Below are 22170 nucleotides of genomic sequence, written 5' to 3'. Positions count from 1 at the left end.
GCACTGGGATGGCTGGAACTTCGAGGACCCCTCGTAAGTACCACTCACTCAGTGCCGTTGCAACTGTGAATGGTTGCTGAACGAGCGGTCATTAACTGAGGACCTGTAACGGTATGTGTGAATGACCTTGGGAGACAGGGCCAAGAGACTCAGCCACGGGAATACAATGGCACCTCGGGTTACGAACGCCTCTGTTAACGAACTTTTCGGGTTACGACCAGCTCTGGCCGCAAAAATTTACCTTGGTTTGCGAACTCCGCCTCAGGTTACAAACCGGATACGCGGCCATTTTCCCTCCTGTGACACGGCCCGCGGCCATTTTTCCGCCCCCGACACGTGGTCCATGGCCATTTTCCGCCCCTGACACATGGTCCATGGCCATTTTCCGCCCCTGACACATGGTCCGCGGCCATTTTTCCGCCCCTGACAGGTGGTCGTAGGGAGGGGGACTCTCCCTCCAAGCAATAGCCGCCTCCCTGTCCTCCACGCCAGAACGGATTAACGGTAATTACATTGAACCTTATGGGGAAATTTCCTTCGGGTTGCGACCAATTTGGGGTGTGACCAGAATCACGGAACGAATTAAGTTCGTAAACCGAGGTTCCACTGTAGTCAGATAAGAGGCAGCTGAGCCCTCAGCAGGAATGTGGACGGGGCAAGAGGCTCAGAAGGGACCCTCCCTAGTTTCGTGGGCTGTAAAGGTGATGGGGGAGAGCAGACTTGCAAGATTTTGTTAATGTAACCTTACAATAAAGTAGAATTAGGTCATCTGGTCTACCTCGTAAGGTGGACAGGACCACCTGTATAAAGTTTCCAGTCTTTCAAAAAAGTCTTCATCATTTTTTACCCTGACCAAACTGGTCAGCTTCGCCCTTTCCGCCAGTTTTATGATCCAATCTTCTATGAGTATTTCGTTATCCTTCCGTCTTTGTAGATACTAACCGCTTGTAAAAGTACTTCTGCACCAGCTTTCAGCAACACTTGGGCTACCTTGAGCTGCTGAATGATTTTCGTCCAGCTCGAGTGCCTGAAATGTCCCACAGTGAAACTCGGGGCCGCTGGCACTGCGCAGACACAGGCGGAGACGAACTCAGTGGGGAGACTCGGCGCTCCGGTAGCTGCTTGCTGCGAACTTAAGCGAGCCTGCCAGGCCCATCGGAGACGTATTTGCTCGGGGCATTCTCCCACCCAGGACTGGCCCTGCCCAGACGTGGCACATCCAGGATCCCTGGGCTGGGTTTACGCAGGGCTCTCGGCTCGGTTGAACGGGCATTGGCTGCTTCACGCTCCAGGATGCGGTGAGAACCGAGCAAGCCGGTGAGGCTGTCGGTCTGATCTGCGTGTTCTGAAAAACGCAGCTGTTGCATTTTGTTAACCCAGGTTTTGTGGGTTGTGTGAATTCCACTGGAACGTTGGAAGGACTGGGCCGAGGCTAACTCTCAGCTCAGCGGGAGGATCGGGAAGGCAGGAAGGGTCAGGCAGCCTCTGTAAGTGGATTGTAACTGCTCTGTCTTTTTGAATCATGACTTTGCTTGCCCTCTCCAAATTATTGAAGGCAGACCTTGGTTTCCAAACCTCGCCCATCCCTGTCTTGCATCCTCAGAAATAATACGGAGCCCACGCTAAGACTTTAATACATGACATTCTACACGTCTCGGAGCAGAACCAAGTATGTTATGAGAACAAAGGCCAGTCTCTTACATTTATTTATTTAATATCTTGATGTACGGCTTTTCTAAGCTCGTTGTTTAGAGAATTCACGAGCACGGTTTCTGGACTGCTTCGGTCGTAGCTCGGCCTGATTGAAATAAATTTGGTTCTAGTTACATGGTAATAAATTGCCTCATGGATGTTAGTGGCCCTTAATAGGAATTGCTCAGTCTGGATGCTTCCCACAATAAACAGCAATAAAAAATCTGGCACGAAATGAAAAGTGCACCGCTAGATAGCAAGGAAACCATAAACAATATAAAGAGAGAGTGGGTGAAATTTAATTTGTCTTTTGGACTTAATGGACCAACTCCCCGAACCACACACACGCATGCACACGAAATAGGAGCAGATTTTATTCTTAGCAAATTGACAAGAAGCAGAGCATGTTAATCTTCATAAGGATTGGGTTGTTGAAATACAGAACAGGTGGCAATCTTTCCTCATCTCTCTCTGGATTAATGATTTCCTGAAATCTTCCGTTTCTCAAAAGTTTCCTCGCCCTGCAAAAGAGGCTTCTGTTTTCTTGTCTTCTTCAGATCTCTGGAGAAAGGATTCTGCAATGACAGGTGTGATTTTTACACAGACCCCTTGATCATTTTGTGATTAACTACACGAGTGTCACACTCGACTCAATCCCGCCAACGCTGTCTTCTGCTTTGAGAGAAAGGCATTGTGTTGCATCAAAATGCTCTCTCTTCCCAGATTAAAGGGGCTGGAGTCCTCCTTCTCCCCCCTCCCTTTCGGATAATTTAATTTTATTGCATTTTATTCCAAAGTTTTTGGATTGATTCATCTGCACTGGTTTCACAAGTTGGTCTAAAAAACAAGGGAGTGATTAAGTTGAACCAGGGCATGTGAGAGTCTCAGAGAATTTGTGAAATGAAAGAAAATGACCTAGGGACATTTTCAGCTTGAAGAACATTTATTAAATGTACAACAGTGTTTACACTTTTTTTTTTTGAGTGGTTTTGAAAATGGAAATGGATGTGGTTTGTCCTTAGGGGAACCTCGTCCTTCCATCTGCACCCTTAAATGCTCCCCAACAGCCCTGAAACAGCCAGAAAAATTCCCTACATCCTGTCCAGTGTCCTTCTAAGCGACCAAGAGGCTGGTCTACCACCCATGGACCCTCTAACATTGCTCATCCCTTGACGCTCCAGGTCTCTCTGTTTGTAGAGTGAGTTATGTCTATAATCCTGTAAGTTTTGGAAATTACAAAGCCACTCCCTAGAAGATCCAAAAACCCACCCTGAAGATTCAGGAATGGCTCCATGTCTACGAAGAGTAAACAATGATGTCCCAGGACTCATCGTCTACATCCTCATCGTAGTGATCGTAGGAGGTAAAGATTCCTTCAAGTCAAATATAGGTTCTGGTGACTTCACAGATACCTCTGTTAATTTTCTTGGCAATGGTACAGAAGTGACTTGCACGGTCAAAATGATGTCCTTTTCAACCGAAGCTGCAAGGGGGGAACCTAAAGGTAGCGAAACCCGAGTCATATCCAGTCTCATCCTGGACACGTCATCCTGGACACGTCTTTTTCCATCTCACTAAGCCTTCTGAGCATTGTAATCCAAACACATCTGGGGGGAACATCTGCCTGTGGAAGGTTGCCCTGCTGTTTGAAAAGGCTGCAAGATTGTGATGTAGAATTAGCAGATGGGACTTGGGGGTATCATTAGAAGTTGCTCCATGTTCTTCTTGATAGTTTGGACTCGTGCTATTATTCAATGCCACCTTGACTTTAGGGTGCAATGTTTCCTAGGTGGAGGAAAATGCGTTCCACTTTGATTTGGGTTTTGATAATTTTTGGAGAACGAAGTTGACAGATGGTTCATCCATCTGACTTTGAAAACCAGCATGAGAGGCGGAAGTGATAAAGGGGGGGGGGTGCTCGAATATCAAGCGATATTCAATTGTTCACTTAAAGACAATCAAACAGAATAAATTGCAGATAACAGCTTTTGTTAACTCCAGTTTATTTGGTTTGATTGGCCTTAGTTTTTGCTTTTTGAAAAACGGTCCCCACTTGCAAGAATGTTGAATGGAAAATTAGCACAATTATCTATTGGAATCAAGTTTCTTTCTCCCTTTTTCTTTTTTTAAGGTTCATCAGAAGGCTAGGCATAATTACAGACATTCTTTCACTGGTGGAAAAGGCCTGTCATTTTAAAATGCTCCTGGCATTGTTTCACAGGCTAAATGAGCTCCATTAAAAAAAAAAAAAAAAGTCTGTCGCTGTGTTCCAAAATGATATTTTAATGAACCAAAATGTTCATTTGCTAAGCTATGCCAAAAAGGAACCAGTCATCTACTAATCTTGATGAAGTGGATGTACACAGGTTATTGTCTCTTAAAGGAAAAGAAATCATATGATAATAAACCTATCATTCTTTTCTAAAGATGAGCTAATGGTTAAAAGAGCTGCTGGCGAAAAAGTTTCATTTTAAGCATTCCCACTGCAATATTGTAAACAGTGGGTTTTTGTCACTAAATCGTGATAGAGGGATGTCTGCACAGTGGGGATGGGCAAAAAGTCAAGATGGCAGCTGAGTTCTGTGATCATGGCCGCCATCTTGACCTTTTTGACCCCCTCCCACAGTCGTCCTATCAACGTGCTAATTTCTTTGAATGGATTTCTCCCGCAGAGACCTCTGGTAGAAGCCATGATGACATCATGCACATCACAATGTCATCATGTCATTGGCACGATGATGTCATGATGTGCAGGACATCCCTCATCCTCCTACCCCCTGTAGATGCCATTACCCTTCCAATGTGTCATTACACATTGGTGATACAATAGTTGTGAGAATTGGAGAGAATGAGTTGCATTGCCGAAAAAAGTCATAGTTTTCTCACAAGATGGCCGGTGGATTGATGCAAATAGCACTGTGTTGGCGTATGGCCTGCAACACCACAATATGGTTGGTTCGCTTTTGTCATAGCATCACGTGCAGACTCAGATCTTGGGGCTTAGCATGACATGTGAACCTGGTGAGGAGGACGTGTTCATCCAACCATGGTTTTTAAGAAACGGCTTAGCATGAAATGAGCGTAACTGTTGAGTTGGGGAAAAGTTGCGCATGGAGAGATACGGAGCGCTTTCTCATTGGGTCACTAGGTGGCATAATGCGAACACTGAAATATCCACCGGTAAGAACGGTTGCCAGGTTCAGAAGAACAATTCAGAAGAGCAGATCCAGAGATGCGTAGAGGTGGTCTCTGAAGACCACCTGCTGCTTCTCCAATTTAAACCAGTGTATGTGCACCAGGATAGGACGGAGCTGTCTTCTGAAAAGACCTTTTAGAATATGTCTGGGTTTCATCAGCCTTCCCCATATCCCTGAGAAGGTAGAACAATAACATCCAAATTATTCAACCTTGTAAGTAGTCCATGAGGTGCAGAGCATCCATACTTCCCAACCTGCACAATTTTCAGGAATGGAAGTAGCTGTAGACCGCTGCGGAGGCAGAAAGCCAGGAAGACTGAAGATGGTGAAAAGATGATTGTCAAAGGGGAAGAAGAGATAAACACTGTATGCGCTCCAGGATTCCCCAGCCAGTTCATAATCAAAGAGGTTAAGATGAAAAGAGGCAGAGAAAAGGTATGGTGCTTTTGATGGAAATCAAAAGAGGATGGAAATTTGATGGAAATGAAGAGGATGAAAATTTGACGGAAATCGAAAGAGGATATAGAACAGAGTGAGGAGGCTCAACTTCAGCTGGTGGATGGAATTTAAAATAAAAGCAGTGACATGATTTGGGGTGCAGCTGAAATGAAGTAATGCTGGAAATAATGTTTTTGTCAAGGCGTCACACCTCGAGTAAATTCTCTCCCGGCTCTGCATTCCCAAACAGACACAAGGTTAACTAAGTAGATTTATTGCAGAGAATTAAAGAGTGACCCCGGTGTAGAAGCTCTCGCACACCAGTGGAGCTTCAATTGCGTGGTTTTGAGGCCGCCACCTTGATTTTTTTTTTTAATTTACCACCTCCCCACAGACAATGTGCTTCTTCTTCCTGACATTTCAAGTCGATGGCTCATAGCTGCTAGTTTCACAGCCTTGAAGCACAGTCCCTTGTTTATAGGGTAGCTTTCTTGGACATGAGAATTACAGATTCCTTATCAGCCTTGTGAGGCAGTCCAGACAGGAGGTACGGCCGTATGAGTTAATTCTACTTTATTGTAAGGTTACATTAACAGAATCTTGCAAATCTGAAAGTACATTTCTCCCCCCGTCCCCTTTACAGCCCAAGAAACTAGGGAGGGTCCCTTCTGAGATGCTTTCCACACTCCCATTCCTGCTGAGGGCTCAGCTGCCTCTTATCTGCCCATTGCTTAGTCTGCAGCTCTTCCTCCTGTCTCCCACGGTCATTCCCACATACTATTACATTCCTGTCTCATCAGCTTTAGCCCTTGTATGGGAACAGCAGTGATGCATTCAAGAAACGTTGCATTTAACCAATGCAATAAATATTAGTGTCTCAGGAAAAAAAAACATGATAAAAGGAAGTCATACAGTACATTGTGTGAGCAGGCTGAACAGTAACAAGGCTGCAGGCATGGATGGTATCATTGGAGAAACATTAAAATACCAGTTTACTTTGCCAATGGGATGGCTAGCATCTTGCTTAGGGTGAAGGCTGCCTCGATGCCTGAGAATTGGGGAAACGTCAAGTGGTTTTATGCAGGCCGGCGGTGGGCAGAGCAACATTTTGCTCTTCAGTGGAGAAGTGTGAGAAAGAAATTTGTTGCGTGTTTAGTGATTTAGAGCAGGGTTTCTCAATTCTGGCTGGGGGATTCTGGGAGCTGAAGTGCGCACATCTTAAAGTCGCCAAGTTTGAGAAACACTGATTTCAAGAAAGCACATCAGCTTGAATTAGGGAATGCTTTGTGTGAACGTGGGGTGGCAAGTTGGATGCTGAAGGCGATAAGGGCAGTATATGATGGAAATAAATCATAGGTAAAATTAAATTGAAGGCTTGGCGAATGGTTCGGTATTGAGCAAGGGGTGAAACAAGGATGTCCGATGGTTGTCCAATGTATTTATGGTGAAATATATACCAGGAATGCTTGTGGACATGTTACAGATGTGTTCATTGGAGATGCACATATGTACTTTTGTATACCATAGATGGCATCTGGTTGGCAGAGAAGCTGAATGATTTTTAAGGAATCAAATAGATCAGGGTTTCAGTCTCAGAACCTTGAAGATGTGTGGACTTCAACTCCCAGAATTCCCCAGCCAGCTATGCTGGCTGGGGAATTCTGGGAGTTGAAGTCCACACATCTTCAAGTTGCTGAGATGGAGAAACACTGAATTAAATTAAACAGACCCAGACACTGAAAGAGTTCCTACGATGCAACATGAAGTATGCTGTGAAAAAGCAGGCACGAAAGATCGAAGCAGTTGTCTTTAACCCGGAAAATGGAGTGAAGGATTCCAAGTTATACCTAAATGGTGATAAACCAGAGCAAGGGGATGAATTTGTGTACCTTGGTAGAAGGGTTACTAAAAATGGGGGTAAGGATGGAGGGATTTTAATATGCGCCAAATGCCGGAGCAAGTTAGAGGGGGGAGTGCGACCTGTTTGCCAGGAATGAACGTTGGTCGAAAGAACTGACATTCAGGAGGCGTTTCTGCCCCTTCGTCTGATGGAAGAGGGAGTTGGTGTCTTACATTAAAATTGCTTTTTTCCCCCCTGCCATTGTTTAGTGTCCATTAAGCCAATGGCCTAGGAAACGGAATCAGTAGGGAGACCCCAGATACTGAAACACCTCTCTCAGGATTACACCGACAGTGATCAACGTGGCTGCCTTATATGAAGAGGATCGACCCAGGGGGGGCATTGCTGATGTTATTAGCTAATTCATCTGTCAACTGTAGGGACCGTGTGCCTTCATTACCATCTGCTAGCAATGGAGGAGGACGCACCAAACCCAGCGGATCTTATTCAACTGATCTGCCGGCGATGAGGTTTTCTTGCATAACATCCGAGGGGGCTTCTCACAGAGCAAGCAAAGATGTGTGTCTGTACAAAGGCAGAGGAGGACATGGCACCCTAGGGCTTCCATTCCCCATTGGTCTTTGCTGTTCAAGGAATCGGGTGGGCGGCGGGTAAACCTGGCAGTAGCCAAGGTGTTTGGGGCTGGCCTAGAAACCAGGAGACTGTAAGAGGGGGACTTTGGGCCAGTCCCGCTCTCTCAGCCCAGCCCACCTCACAGGGTTGTTGTTGGGGGGGAAATAGGAGGAGGCAGGCGTATGAGGGGTGTTTTCCGCCTTGAGCTGACCAAAATATATTAAAAAAGGAGGCTAAGAATAATGATGATGATGATGATGATGATGATGATGATGATGATGATGATGATGTTTTAAAGATGCATTCATGCTGCACAGAGGCGTCCACAAGGGGAGTTGGGGGTGTGAGAAATGCCCTCACGAGTCTCTCTCTCTGGATTAGTCAGAAGTAAAGTTTATTGAAGCGTTTGCAAAGGCTGGTGGGCTTCGTTACAAATAAGAAGCCCCCCCATTACAGAGTTTAGCACATTTTATACAATCCTATGCCGACGCTCCTTCCTCCCCATTTCCCCATTGGCTGAGGTACTCTGAGGTCACATTCTCTCCGTCCGCCTATTGACCTACTTCCTGTTACCCCCCTCTACAGACCACTACATACTCTACATACTACTACTACATACATCACATGGGAAATAGGTGATTAGCTATGCGGGGTGTGGTTTTTATTAGGCTAATAAGGGTTGGGGGGCAAGGGTTCATGCATTCCTAAAAGATCTCTGCTAAGTATCACTTTGGACAGGTCAAACGGCTCCAAACTGGTTTTATCTTACCTTGTGTCGCACCAGAGACATCTCCCCCTCCCCTTTTCCGGCTTCTTGGAGCCCCTTGGAGCCCCTTGGTAACCATGGCGATGCCTCCTTATCTCTCACTAGTTTGAGGTAGTCTCAGAAACAAGAGCAGAGGTATGCTCAGGAGCTATGGTCAGAAAAGGGAAGTTATGCCTAAGAGCAGAGTGGGGCAACTTCAAATCATTTTTAATGGCCAACAATGACTTTTGGATTCCTCCTTCCCTCTCAGGGGGGCATCAAATAGTGACAGCAGCATGGCATTGTTGTCCCAGGAGCTCCGCCCCTTCGGTAGGTGGATCGTGGCATTGCATGCATGGCTGAAAGGGGTCAACCTTGCGTTGCAACAGCGCAAAGTGGTTTTTGACTTCTTGACGCCATGCCCTTTTCCCAGTGCGACGTGTGCTACACAACCCTCCTAAATGGACATATGTGGACACTGTAATGCTAGCTTGCAACGTAACCTCTCAGTTGGAGATCGTAGCTTGTATAAAATAAGTGGGAGCACGCCTGGGCCAAACTTGGTGGTGTTGGGGTGTACTGGCCAAAATGTGCCCAAACTGAGTGAGATGGCTTATCGTTAGCAGGACGTACTGCATGTGACACAGATGGGACTAAGGCGGGTATCCTAGTTTATGCCTTCTCTATGTTATTATGAAGCTTTATGTTGGAAGACTGGAAAAATAGATGCACCGTTCGTGCCCATCCCTTGCAGAGGTACCATTTCTGGGTTTCGTCCCAGTGAAATCATCTCGAGAGCGCTTATTTTTGGCAGTGATGCTCACGTGGGAAAAACCATCCAGTGCTTTCCCCATGTGCTGATTCAAACACCAGATGAAAATGCTTAAGGGTGCCCTGTTGAATAAATCTGTTTGTGAAGTACCATTGGGCAGAGAAATTGTGTCGCATTTCCCTCCCAGTGCTTCTCATTCAGTTGGAGGAAAGCAAACTTGCTTTTGAAATTCTGTCAAAGGAGAAAAGAAGATTGGAAATGTTCGTAGGTGGGACCGGTGTGGTCTTGCGTTTATTAATCCTGTGGTGATCAAGCAAGACATGGGTAGGAATATCCTGCTATTCTCTGTATAATCGGCTTTCCAAAGATCTGCGGGCTTCCTGGATTTTGATCCTTCCATGAAATCGCAATGGCAGACCAACGCAGGAATGAATTCCGGGAGTTATCAGTCCCTGTTGTACAGTCATCTTTAAGGATGATTCCTGTCTTGAAATAATAGGAGAATATCTCCTTCCCTGGAAAAAAAATCAAAGAAAGTATCCACCAACTGTGATCTTCTTGTACATTAGTGAGAAGGTGGCCAGAGGATGCCCTGTCTTTCTTCGCGTAATCATCTCTCTCTGGTGGACTCCAGACTCCTTGACTTCCTATAAGGAGAAACATCAGGAAGAAAGTCCTCCATGGGATTTTTTCAGTAGAGCAATCCTTGAGATGTTCTTAGAGAATTTCTCCTTGGGGGGGGGGAGACAGTCCGAGAAATCCTTGATCCAATTTCCCAACCCACAATTGAGTGGAAGCTTTCAGAAGATCATTTCTGCCCAGGTTTCTTCCAAAGAGATCCTCCAGCTATTGGTCTTGCTCTGAGGAGTTGGGAATCTTTTTCCTTCGAGAAAGTAGGAGGAAACTCAAGCCACAGAAGTGTCTGTAGATATTGCCATACCAAGATCCTCCTCCTAAGATCTCTGAAGAGAAAGAACAGAGGAACAGGACTTCTTTGGCCAAGCTTAGCGCTAACAATGCTGAGGCCTCCTCCATGCCTGTTGGGTCTTCTGAGCCCAACAGTCTAGCTTCAGTGCTTGAGAACTGCAGGCCACAATCAGTCTGGATTCCAAGGGTGAAACCAAGCCTGTGTGTTTACTGACTGGGTGAAATACCCACCCCCCATGTCTTGGGTGGGTGGGCAGAGGGGGGTTATATTGTCTTCATTCTACATTGCCCTCATTTTCCTTTAGTGAACTTATTTCAGAACCAGATTTCATCGGATGCCAAAGAACGTCCAAACACACCACACTTTGTGATTCCTGATTCATTAGGACCATCCATGTTTCTAATGACAGAAACTGAGAACCACAGCAGCAGACAGAGAAGGGAGATGGGGCTGAACAAGACTTTAGCAACAAAAGAAGAATGCCCCTTGGCACAAATTCCGCTTTTTTTCCTTTTTAGGGGAGGGGGAAATCCCTGCTTAAAAAGCTCTTTTTGATCTGAATATTTAAAGCAACTGTATTTCCCCCCTCTACACTCAGAGTAGTCAATGCAAGACCAAAAAATGTTTAAAAAAGCATAATAAAAAAAGTATAATAATTGCCTTTCTCATAGTGCTGGGAATTCACAAGAACGCCTCCGATCTCGCTCCGTGATTTTGCATATATTTTTCTCTGCTCTTTTATTCTGGGATTATATGCATGGCTAGTCTCTCTCCCCTCATTTAAAGTGGGTGGATGAGAATATAATTTACCTCTCACTGTTGTGGGTGGACAGATGCGATGGCACCTTAGGCAAGCAACAGTGAAGTTCCAACTCCAAAACTCCACCCTAATGAATTTTTGGAGTGGTGGAAATAACTATTCCACCATTTTGAGGAAGGCATCCTTCTTGTCGTTCAACACAACCCAACCTTGACACCTCTGAGACTGGATACAGTGGAACCTCGAGTTACGAATTTAATCCGTTCCGTGACTCTGGTTGCAACTCAAATTGGTCGCAACACGAGGCAAATTTTCCCATAAGATTCAATGTAATTACCGTTAATCCGTTCCGGCGTCTGCGGACCACGCGTCAGGGGTGGAAAAACGGCCGCGGACCATGTGGAATGGGTGGAAAAATGGCCGCGGACCATGTGGAACGGGTGAAAAATGGCCGCAGACCACGTGGCACGGGCGGAAAAATGGCCGCAGACCACATGGAACGGGCGGAAAATGGCCACGGATCCGGTTCGTAAGTCGAGGCGAGTTCGCAAGTCGAGGTAAATTTTTGGGGCGGAGCTGGTCGTATCTCGAAAAATTCATAAGGAGGGGTGTTCATAACTAGAGGTACCACTGTACTTCCAAGTTCATTTCTCACAATATGCTAGAACCAGTCTAAAATGAGTTGGGGTTTTATGGATGGGTGTGTTGGGAGAACCTGGTCATTAAGTTCTGCCTGTGTTTCTCGACCTTGGCCACTTTAAGAGGTGTGGACTTCAACTCCCAGAATTCCCCAGCCAGCATGGCTGGCTGGGGAATTCTGGGAGTTGAAGTCCACCTATCTTAAAGTGGCCAAGGTTGAGAAACACTGATCTAGAAGAAGGAAGGCAAGAACCATTAAGTAAATGACAACTCAGTCCTGGGAAAGTGAAAAATATGAGGAAAAAACTCAGAATAATCCTGCCTTCCTTCTGTTTGGTGTAAGAGGGGGCAAAGGGGACCTCTGGCAGGCTTCACGTTTCTGACATTATACCCTACCACAATAAAGTAGAGTTTGTGTCTATTTTATGACCCGACCTATCTCTAAGGACTGGCAGAAAGTCTGCCACGTTCTACCAGTTGTGTGTTGCTAGTTCTGTCACCCACGGGGGTATTAGAGTTCTGCCAGCACTGAGTGTGATACAGCAATATTTTTCACAGTTTGGATTGTTTTATCGTATCTGAGGATTTGGGTAAAAAGGTTGCAGGGGACGCGTTGATCGGGCAGCGCTTCTAGGACCGGTCTTGCGTGGTTGCAGTTGCTGTAGCAACGTGTGCAATGCGTTGTGGTTATTGATGGCTCCCTTGATGAAGGCCCCCTTCGTTTCAGCTCTGGGGGCACCAGGTGCCACTGGGCCAACAGTCGTTTTTGCACACAGGCCAGTCACAATGGTGGGAATCCAAAGTCCACTTTATCGCGCCTGTTCTCCATGGCCATCCAGTGGTTTCTTCCAGGTTCTGCTGGCCATAAGGTCAGAACTAGCCAGCTCCTTGGTCTCTGGCCAAGTCTTGTCACTCCCTTGATGATTACAGACACAGAGAAGAGGTTGCAAGGAGCATTGAGAACGCTACTTCTCACTATCACCCCCTCTTCCCCCTTGACAGGTGGCTAAAACCTCCCAGAATTGCTCCAGTCATCCAGCCCCATAGCATCACTCATTTTCATGTGCTCCCTCCCATTTTGCCCTGCACCCTTCCATACCTGTGACCTGTCAACCTGGTATTTTTGAACATGGGTTTAGTGCTCTTTTAGAAGACCACTAGACTTGTGTTTGAGCATAACCCAGCTGGCTTATAGACATGTAGCACCTTTGCACAGGTGACCTGCTAGTCGAGCACCTTGACCGGGCTAAGCCCACCATGAAAAGCACCTACCTACATTCAGTCAACTCCACCCTGCTCCAGACTAGGAGGAGTGATGGGTTGTTTCTATCAGTGGGTTATGTTTGGTAGTGTAAGGTTCGCTAGCCTGGATTCTATAATTTCCAATGAGACTCCAGACAGAGGTTTTTCAAAAGCAAATACAGCTTTTATTACTGGCCAGAAGAAAAGCAGGATGGACTGGTCTCTGTCCGGCTGGCAGAAAGTAGACAGGGAACAGCCCCACCCAGAACAGTTTACAACAGCTTTTATACCTTTTTGTCATCAGGAAGCATCTAGGAGGAGGGCCACACACACAAGTGTGCCCGCCTTCTAGGGTTGGCATAACATTAGCTTAAGTAGCATAAACCAATAGTCAAGTCTCTAGTCCTCACTTGTTCCAGGGTTTCCTCATATAAGGCATTGCTATCTAGCTTGCCCAAATCGTGCAGAGGATCTGGTTGCACAGTGTGGCCAGAAGCAAGAGCAGGTGTAAACGTTCATGCATGCTCAAGAAATGGGTCTAGGAGCTGGCAAGACATTTGGCCTTTAGCTTAACCACATCTTTCCATTTCCTTTTGCAACTCTGCAAACTGTTAAAATGTCCCTTTACAATCGGCATAACTTTTAGATGCTCAGCACCTTATAACTTTTATAAAATCCCTACTTGCAAAAGCATTCCTAGTTTCTTTAACTGACCTTCAGCCAAACAGTTCCTATGTCAGCAGGAGCTTGAGGTACAGAAGCAAAATAGGCAGTTAGTCTAACTATTCCTTACAGTAGGATGGGAAATACAGCTGGGGGAATCGGTCCATCCCATTCCTTAACTTGGCCTGCAGTAAGTAAGGACAGTAGCCTTCATCAGCCTTGTTATGGGGCAGGATAGGGAATCAACATTAGAGGCCGTACATTCGGATAACACTTGAACTCCCGCCACAATTGTAACACCGCAGCAACCATGATCCTGCTCCAAACCATTCAACAGATTAGAAAAGCCCCAGTAGTCAACAGGGGGGGCACAAGAAATAATTCAGCTATTTCTTTTGACTCAGCTGAGAAATATGTAGAGTTTATTTAGCCCTTGATGAGCCGATCGTTAATCTGTGGGTTTATCAAACTTTGTTAGGAGTTCAGTCCTGGAGAGAAAAAAATTGATGGGGTTGGCTGCCTGTTATATCGGCTAGAGGGATCCCGATGGGAAAACGTGGGGGAATAAACAAAAGTTGGAAGAATGCGGATGTCTCGGCTCCAGAGCTGGAAACACGTGGGCCAAGCTGGAACATCCCATTCTTTCTGATAAAATTATTGTGGTCGTGTGTGACAATTCTCCTGTGTGAACGGTCTCAAAATGGCCAGAATCAGAAGGTTGGTGGGGCAGGCAAAAGCTGCAAAGAAAAGGAAAAAAAGGAAATTGTTGCCCAGTTTTGCTCTAAACCAGCATTTCTTCACATCTAGTTGAAGTGGGTAGAGCTGGGGGAAATCTGGTGGCAGCTGATCGAACCCATCCACTCCTGATCCCAATCAGGAATTAAAATTAAAAAATGAAGCCGTTCTGACAATGTGGTTGGTCTGTTTAATTCTGCACCTCCATTTTGGGAGCTTTCCCACCCAGAACCTCCTCATTCTGCCACTAAGGATGATTTTAATTGGTTATGCCAATCTCAAATCTTTTGCAGACAAGGGAACTACTTCATCCTTAAAGGAAAAAAAAAGAGCTCGTCTAATTGATGGATCTGTTCAAGAATCTGATGGAAAGTTTGCAGCCTTGCTTTGAACGTGGCTTTCAAGATACCAAGGTGCACCGTTGTAATAAATTCAAAGATGATGAGAAGCAGCAATATGGAATAATTATATTTGGATAGGTCCCCTAAGACCTCTCAATGTGCTAAGGCGTTGTTGGAATTTATAGACGGCTGGTCAAAAGTGTCTATTTGTATTTTTAAAATTGACTGCTTTGTCTTTATGTTTAGGCCATGCAGAAAGAAATAACTCTGTTAGCTTAATTGCCTGGAAAGTCATCATTTTGGGACCTTAACGAGAGAGAATTCCTTTTCTTTTTTAAATTTTATTTTAATTTGGAAAGATGGATAAAAACATTTGGCAACTGCTCCCAAAGAAGCTGGAATGGGCTCTGCCTTGCTTGCCACCAAGCCAGCCTGGGGGGAAAAATCCACCTTCTGGGGAAATCTTAGACACCAACTTCCTAGAGGCAGAATGATTCATCGCTTCTTGGTTGTGGAGATCCAATTAAAGGATGGATAAAAATATTTGGGGAAATAGAATTGGACAGCGAGGCACCTGGTAGAGAATTAAAGCCCAGAAAGGCCATATTTATTCCTTCCACGGCTCCTCCTTTTCTCCTGTTCTTCTTCATTCATGCTGGTAATTCATTAGCCCTTTTGTCAAGCAGAAAGGTTGCTGACCCAGTTAATTCAAAGCTAGCTCCAAAGACCATGGGGATGTCCCCAACTTTGCAACAAGAGGGACCTTAGAGGAAAGTCTCCTCTGTAGCAGCTCTGCTATGGAACCCTCTCCCGTTACCGAGAAGAATGATGGTGAAGCAAACACCATGATCTCTCCCTCTAAATCTGGATCTCTGGGAAAGTTATTATCCTTACTTCTGCTAGATCACCCAAGGTCTGCGGTTCTTACTTATTCAGCAGTTCGTTTTTCCAGGACATTAAGAATAAGGCTAATTTCCTTACCCACAGATGGACCATTTGTCCTCAATCCTAAGAAAATTAGTTAATTTAATCATAAAGTCAATATCCCAGAAATGAAATTTCCTCTCCCGTGGCCATATCTGTCATTTGGTTGTTGTTCCTCTTGGGGAGTTGGGATTCTTCAAGGCTGCTGGAAGATGAGTTTCTCCTGCAGTCGTGGGGACCATCCCTCTAACTCAGTGTTGTCCAAACTTGGCCACTTTAAGATGAGTGGACTTCAATTCAAATGATATGCAGCTTTTCCTAAGCTTTTCTGCGGGCCTGCGGTCTCTGAGCTGCAAAACCCGAAGTGGCCACTAGATGACAGCAAGGAGCTATGGCTTTCTCTATCCCCGCACTGCCCTCTAGTTTTAGAATTTGGAATTTTGCAACCCGGAGATTGCACCCTTAGCTTTTGTCCTTAAAAAGGCAGGCAACAATACTGCTGATTTGGGGGCACTGGGGAGGAACAGCAAAACAAGGGCACATGGAAGCTCCAGGGCCTTGGACCACCGACCTCTGCTCTATCTTGCATGAGCAAATGCTTCACTGAAATTTTCCCTGGGTCAAGAAACCCTTTTTTAAAAAAGACCCTCCTAAGAAATCTGCCTGCATAACCTCCCTGCCAGTTCCCAATGTCTCATCCTATCACAAAAGAGGGGGAAAACTAATTTCTCCTTTCCTTATGCCATGCATAAATCTATACAGGTCTAACCCTTGTCCATTTCCTCTCCCCCCAAAAAAAACCTTTAAAAAGAACAAAAAACAAAGTTAGAAGCTTTGTCCAGAGAAGACGTGCTCTAACCCCCTCATCATTGGGGTTGCCCTTTTCTGTCCATCCTTGTCATCCTTGACAAATTCAAAAAGCCATCGCTTAAAAATCTCTGCTAAGGTTAAAACCCTCAGATTCCAAAGGCTTTTAAAATCATGAACCAGCCTTTTCCATAGCACAGGCAGGGGAAGAGGGGGGAAGAAACATGCGTGGGATGGCCTCATCACACAAGTGAATGAATTATATACGCGTGTGCTTTTGCACGCTGTCAGCCCTTTGAGGTAGTCCAGATAGGAAACCCAAACCAGGAGTACTAATACTCCCTTTATTGTAAGGTTACAGTCACAGAATCTTGCAAGTCAGAAAGCCGTTCTCCATTTCTGCCTTGCATCCTGCCATACATCAGAAACGTCTCAGAAACAGCCAACAGACTATTACAACCACATGGCATCTCCGTAGCACACAAACCAACTCAAGCCCTCCGAAACATCTTAAGCAAACCCAAAGACCCAGTAGCCCAAGAAGAAAAAACAGGGGTCCTCTACAACAGACGGTGTCAGGACTGTAACAGCCACTATGTGGGACAGACAGGCAGAAGACTAGCAGAGCGCATCCACGAACACCAACTAGCAGTCAGGAGACATGTTGAAAACTCCTTAATCTCACAACACATGGACAGACTCAACCACAGTTTCAACTGGGAAACTGCCAGCATCTTTGACTAAGCTAAATCCAAAAATGCGAGGGAATTCCTGGAAGCTTGGTATTCAGACAAGCCAGACAAACAACATGGCTGGAGTATTCTGAGAGTCGAAGTCCACGCATCTTAAAGTTGCCACGGTTGAGAAACACTGCTTTGAACTGTGTATTGTCAGGATAGAATCGGAGACCTTGCTAATTTACTTAGGCAAACTTCTCATCCATCCTGTATCAGGAGTCTCCTGGACAAATTAGAAGACTGGGTGAAAAACAGGCTAAGCAACAGTTCTTCCCTAAAGACCGCATGACCGATGGTTGGAAAACGAGTTGAACTTCAACCAGATTCATCACACGAATGAACTACTGTTGGTTAGACTCCCCCCTCTGTACTTCTCACCCAGTATTGCCCAGGCTTGTTGGTGATTCTCGAAGGGGAGTCTATACCTCTGGAGTCCCAGATGAGCAGGGCTTTCAGGTTGGAGGATCAAGATGTTGGGAGCGTTCTGACAGCCTGTCCAATGCCACCTCTCTCTGATGCTCAACTGGCTGCCCCACCTGCTGTTCTGCTGGCTTTGCCTTCACTTACGAGATGCTCATCAGCCAGATGATGGGCCATCCAAGATGGGAAGCGCTGTAGTCAAGATTTAAGAGCGCCAATCACTACTCCAGCTTTGAGAAGGGTGGACTAGGATGGTTAATGGGCAAAGCAGATGCAGTAATAGAAGAACTGTTTGGATTTTGCCTCATTTGGGCATCTTCAAGATTCCTCCTTGAACATTTCCATAGCATTTATAAGCCATCAAGGGCCCACAGGGCAACCGTATACCACTCCCACTCACCACCTGCCAAGGTAATGCCACAATTGAGTGCCTCTTTGTAGATCTTCTGGAACTTGCTGACATCTTTCATTTCAAGATGCAGCTGGTAGCAATTTTGTGACTTACATAAATGTACCTTATACAGTCTTGGCTCCTGGCAGGTGGGAAGGAATTAGGAGCATCAAAGAAAGGAAGGAAGGAAGAAAGAAAAAAACAAATTCCAGCAAGAGGGCTATTTTGAGCTCTTAAGGGAAGACCCATTAGTCACTCAAAATAAATACAAATATAACTTTTCTCAGGATGATATTTGAAGAGGCCAGCTTGCAACACAGATTCCTTCTGGGCTTTCATCAAATATCTTTCTGTTCTTAGCTCTGGAGAGCTCACCAACCTCCTTCAGTCTCTGTGATCAACCCTTTGCCACCATGCTCAAATACGGTGACTAAAGCAGGAGAAAGATGAATAATGGATCCAAGTCATTTCCATCCTTGGTTTTGGATTGGCCGCAAATCTAAAGCAGCTACAATATTCCAGATATGTCAGACTGCATGTTTCCAAATTCCCATTGCTAAGAAACTGGAGCCTTATAGCCTCAATATATGAAGAAGCTATCAAGTTTAGAAACTTGAAGTACCCAGTCTTAGGCCAGAATTTAAATCCTACCAAATAAATCATCTGGCACCACGGGATGAGGTATCATCAGTATGCTGATGATACTCACCTATATATCTCCATCCCGGGTGACCTAAGCGATGCTGTGGCTACCCTCTCGTGGTGCATGGAGGCTGTGGTGGCCTGGATGGGGGACAACAGGCTTCAGCTGAACCCTGGAAAGATGGAGTGGCTATGGGTGCAGGGAGCTTCAAGATCTAGGAGCTTATCACCTCTGGTTCTAGGTGGGATTGCATTACCCCAGACAGACCCAGTGCGTAATCTGGGGGTCCTCCTGGACTCACGACTCCTGTTTGAAGAGCAGGTGGCAGTCATGGCCAGGAGGGCCTTTGTGCAACTCCGTGTTGTGCATCAGTTACGCCCCTTCCTGGATCAGGAGGCCCTCCACACGGTCACTCACGCCCTGGTCACCTCCTGGTTGGATTACTGTAATGCGCTCTACGTGGGGCTACCCTTGAAGAGTATCCGGAAGCTACAGCTGGCGCAGAATGCAGTGGCGTGGACAGTTCTGAATGCCCCCAGGGGGGCACACATAACACTGCTGTTATGCAAGCTGCATTGGTTGCCACTTTGCTTCCGGGTTCAATTCAAGGTGTTGGTTATCACGTTAAAGCCCTTCATAGCACAGGACCAGGTTATCTGAGGAGCCATCTCGCCCGTTAGGTCAGCCCGCCCCACTTGGTCCGGCAGAAGGGGCATGTTGCAGACCCCGCCAGTCAAGGAATTTCGGTTGGTGGGGTCTAGGAAGAGGGCCTTTTCTGCGTGGCCCCCGCCCTGTGGAACCGCTGGCCACCGGAGATGCGGGCCGCCCCCCCACCCTCTCCTGGCCCTCCGAAAAGATGTAAAATCATGGCTCTGCCACATGGCCTGGGGGCCTGAGGGGGGCTCGCATTGCTGGAACTGGCTGGTGGGATGATTGATCCTGCCCCCCCATCTTCTTGAATTGTATACTGCTTTTATAGATTTGTTACTTGTGATTTTAATTGGGGCATATTTATATTTTTATTGTTTTTATTGTCTTGGTTTTTAATTGTCAGCCGCCCAGAGTCATCCTCTGGGGGAGATGGGCGGCATATACATTTAATAATAAATAAAAATAAAATAAAAAATAAACGTTGTTGGAAAAATCCAATTTATTTTGCTCAGGATGCTTCAAGGCCTGGAGATGGGAGGAATCATTCTGCTTCCTACTTTGATATTTTCTTCAGAGGGGCCATGTAAAAAACTTCGCTTGGATTTTTTTTTCCTAGCAGATCTTCCTCATTCCATTCAGTGGAAGAGTTTTGGCTTTCAACCTCGCTCTTGGTGGAGAACATAATCCTGGGGAGATTTTCCTTGGAGGACTGTGGTCTTCTTGCATTTAGTTAGGTAAACGTCGCGACAATTTTACAACAAAGTCTTTGGTGGCTGATAACCTGCCTACGTTTTCATGCTTTTGTGAAATGCCAAAGGAAGCCCTTTTTCAGAGCTGGAAGTGTGGACAACCAAGGAGACTTCAGAATAATGGGACATGTATACGGCAAGCAAACAAATGGAAAAAGAAAACAAAAACTCAGAAGCATCTTGGGTAGCTCTAACAATGAACCCAAAACTTTGCCAAGACTGATTTGAGGGAAATTCCCAAGGGAGAATAGAAATCCTAAGACCTGGATATTGTAATGTTTTTGCTGGATTGTTGCAAGCCACCCAGCGTTGTTGAGCATTGGGTGGCATACGAGTTTGCTTCTTCTCCTTCTCCTTCTCCTTCTCCTTCTCCTTCTCCTTCTCCTTCTCCTTCTCCTTCTCCTTCTCCTTCTCCTTCTCCTTCTCCTTCTCCTTCTCCTTCTCCTTCTCCTCCTCCTCCTTCTCCTTCTTCTTCTTCTCCTCCTTCTCCTCCTCCTCCTCCTCCTCCTCCTCCTTCTTCTTCTTCTCCTCCTCCTCCTCCTCCTCCTTCTTCTCCTTCTTCTTCTCCTCCTCCTCCTCCTTCTCCTTCTTCTTCTTCTCCTCCTTCTCCTCCTCCTCCTCCTCCTCCTCCTCCTTCTTCTTCTCCTCCTCCACCTCCTCCTCCTTCTTCTCCTTCTCCTTCTCCTTCTCCTCCTCCTCCTCCTCCTCCTTCTCCTTCTTCTTCTTCTTCTCCTCCTTCTCCTCCTCCTCTTCCTCCTCCTCCTCCTTCTTCCTACAGAACCACCATCTGTTGGTGGCGTCTGATCTCTGTCCAGTAAAATCAGGAAGACTAGGCCCCCACCTTGGGATTTTTTTTTCCAGAAAGCCATTAAAACCTGAATATTACTATTTTTTGTTCCGCTGATTATTATTTCAATGTTTTTAAGTTGATGAAGGTTTGGATGGGAGCATATATGTGGCAGTATTTATTTATCTGTTTGGTTATTTATTTATGAAGTCAGTAAGCTAGGAAATAAGCAAAGGAGGAAAAAAAAAAAAAAAACCAGAAGCCCCCACTTGCAAGGGTAGAAAACTTTTTGAGAAAATGCAGGGTTTATGGCTCTTTTCTATTCAAGTCATCCTATCTATTAGTACAACCCTGAGAAAAAAGAAACTCTAGTAGTTAAACATGTACATGTAATGCTGAATTAGACTCCAGTAATAGGGAATGTGACTTCTTATGAAACACTGGCTTTGTCGAGCCTGGAGCACCATCAGAGAGAATTAGCACCATCGTATAATTTTTATCTTTGTTAAATTTCACTGAACTACTGTTCATCCTAATGAATGATAAATCATCACCCAAGATGGCCTGAGTCATCTGTACATTTCACTGCAGAATCGCCCCTTTTAATCTGCTCCTTAATGAAATGTGCAGGAGATACCCTTTTCACAGAACGATTAGAGGATGAAACAGCTGAAGAGAAGCTGGTCATAGATGGCCACCTTCATCCAAGGTCAAAGCCTGGGGACTGCTAGTGCCGTACGGGGGTGGGCTGAAGACCACATTTCCTTTGGCAGCTTATAAAATCCTGCACAGTTCTGAAACAGAGCCAGTGAAGAATGAAGTGGCCGTTGGAAAAGTCATGGAGAGAGGACACCAACTCCTGTAGTATTTAATAGGGACCAATGGAAAAAGGAGAAATGTCTGTCCTCAACCCAAAACTTTGTTCTCTCTCCAATTTCTAATAGGAGGGACCATGAGATTGACTTACCTTGAAAGGGCATCATGAGGACTTCAAGAGATTAAGCTACTCTGAACCTTTCCAATCCTGTTCATGTTTCTATTGTTAGATCTGCTTTCACTGGTTGAGGCAGCTGGTTTACAGCACTGTTTTCCGACCTTGGCCATTTGAAGATGTGTGGACTTCAACTCCCAAAATGCCCCGGCCAGCACGCTTCAAGTTGTCAAGGTTGAAAAACACTGGTTTACAGCTTTGCAAGGAACAAATCAGGTGGCAGAAAGTTGTGAGTCAAGGTCCAGGTCCACAGACTTTGCCTGGGACTGTGAAACATACTGATTAGGGCCAGCAAAGTATTACAATATGGTTCTTTTGGTTTGTATTTTTAAATTTCCCTTTTTACATCAGAACTCACAGGATACATTGCTGCACCCCAGAATTGTCTTCATGCTTCTATCCTTGATTTAAGGTGATTTTTCTCACCATCTAGAATGCCTTTGGA

The sequence above is a fragment of the Python bivittatus genome, unplaced genomic scaffold, assembly GCF_059951505.1.
Source record: "Python bivittatus isolate LINGU-HERP-01145 unplaced genomic scaffold, Pbiv_v1 ctg000610_np1212, whole genome shotgun sequence".
NCBI lineage: Eukaryota > Metazoa > Chordata > Lepidosauria > Squamata > Pythonidae > Python > Python bivittatus.
The sequence above is the reverse complement of the archived record's forward strand: the minus strand, read 5'-3'. Positions refer to the sequence as shown.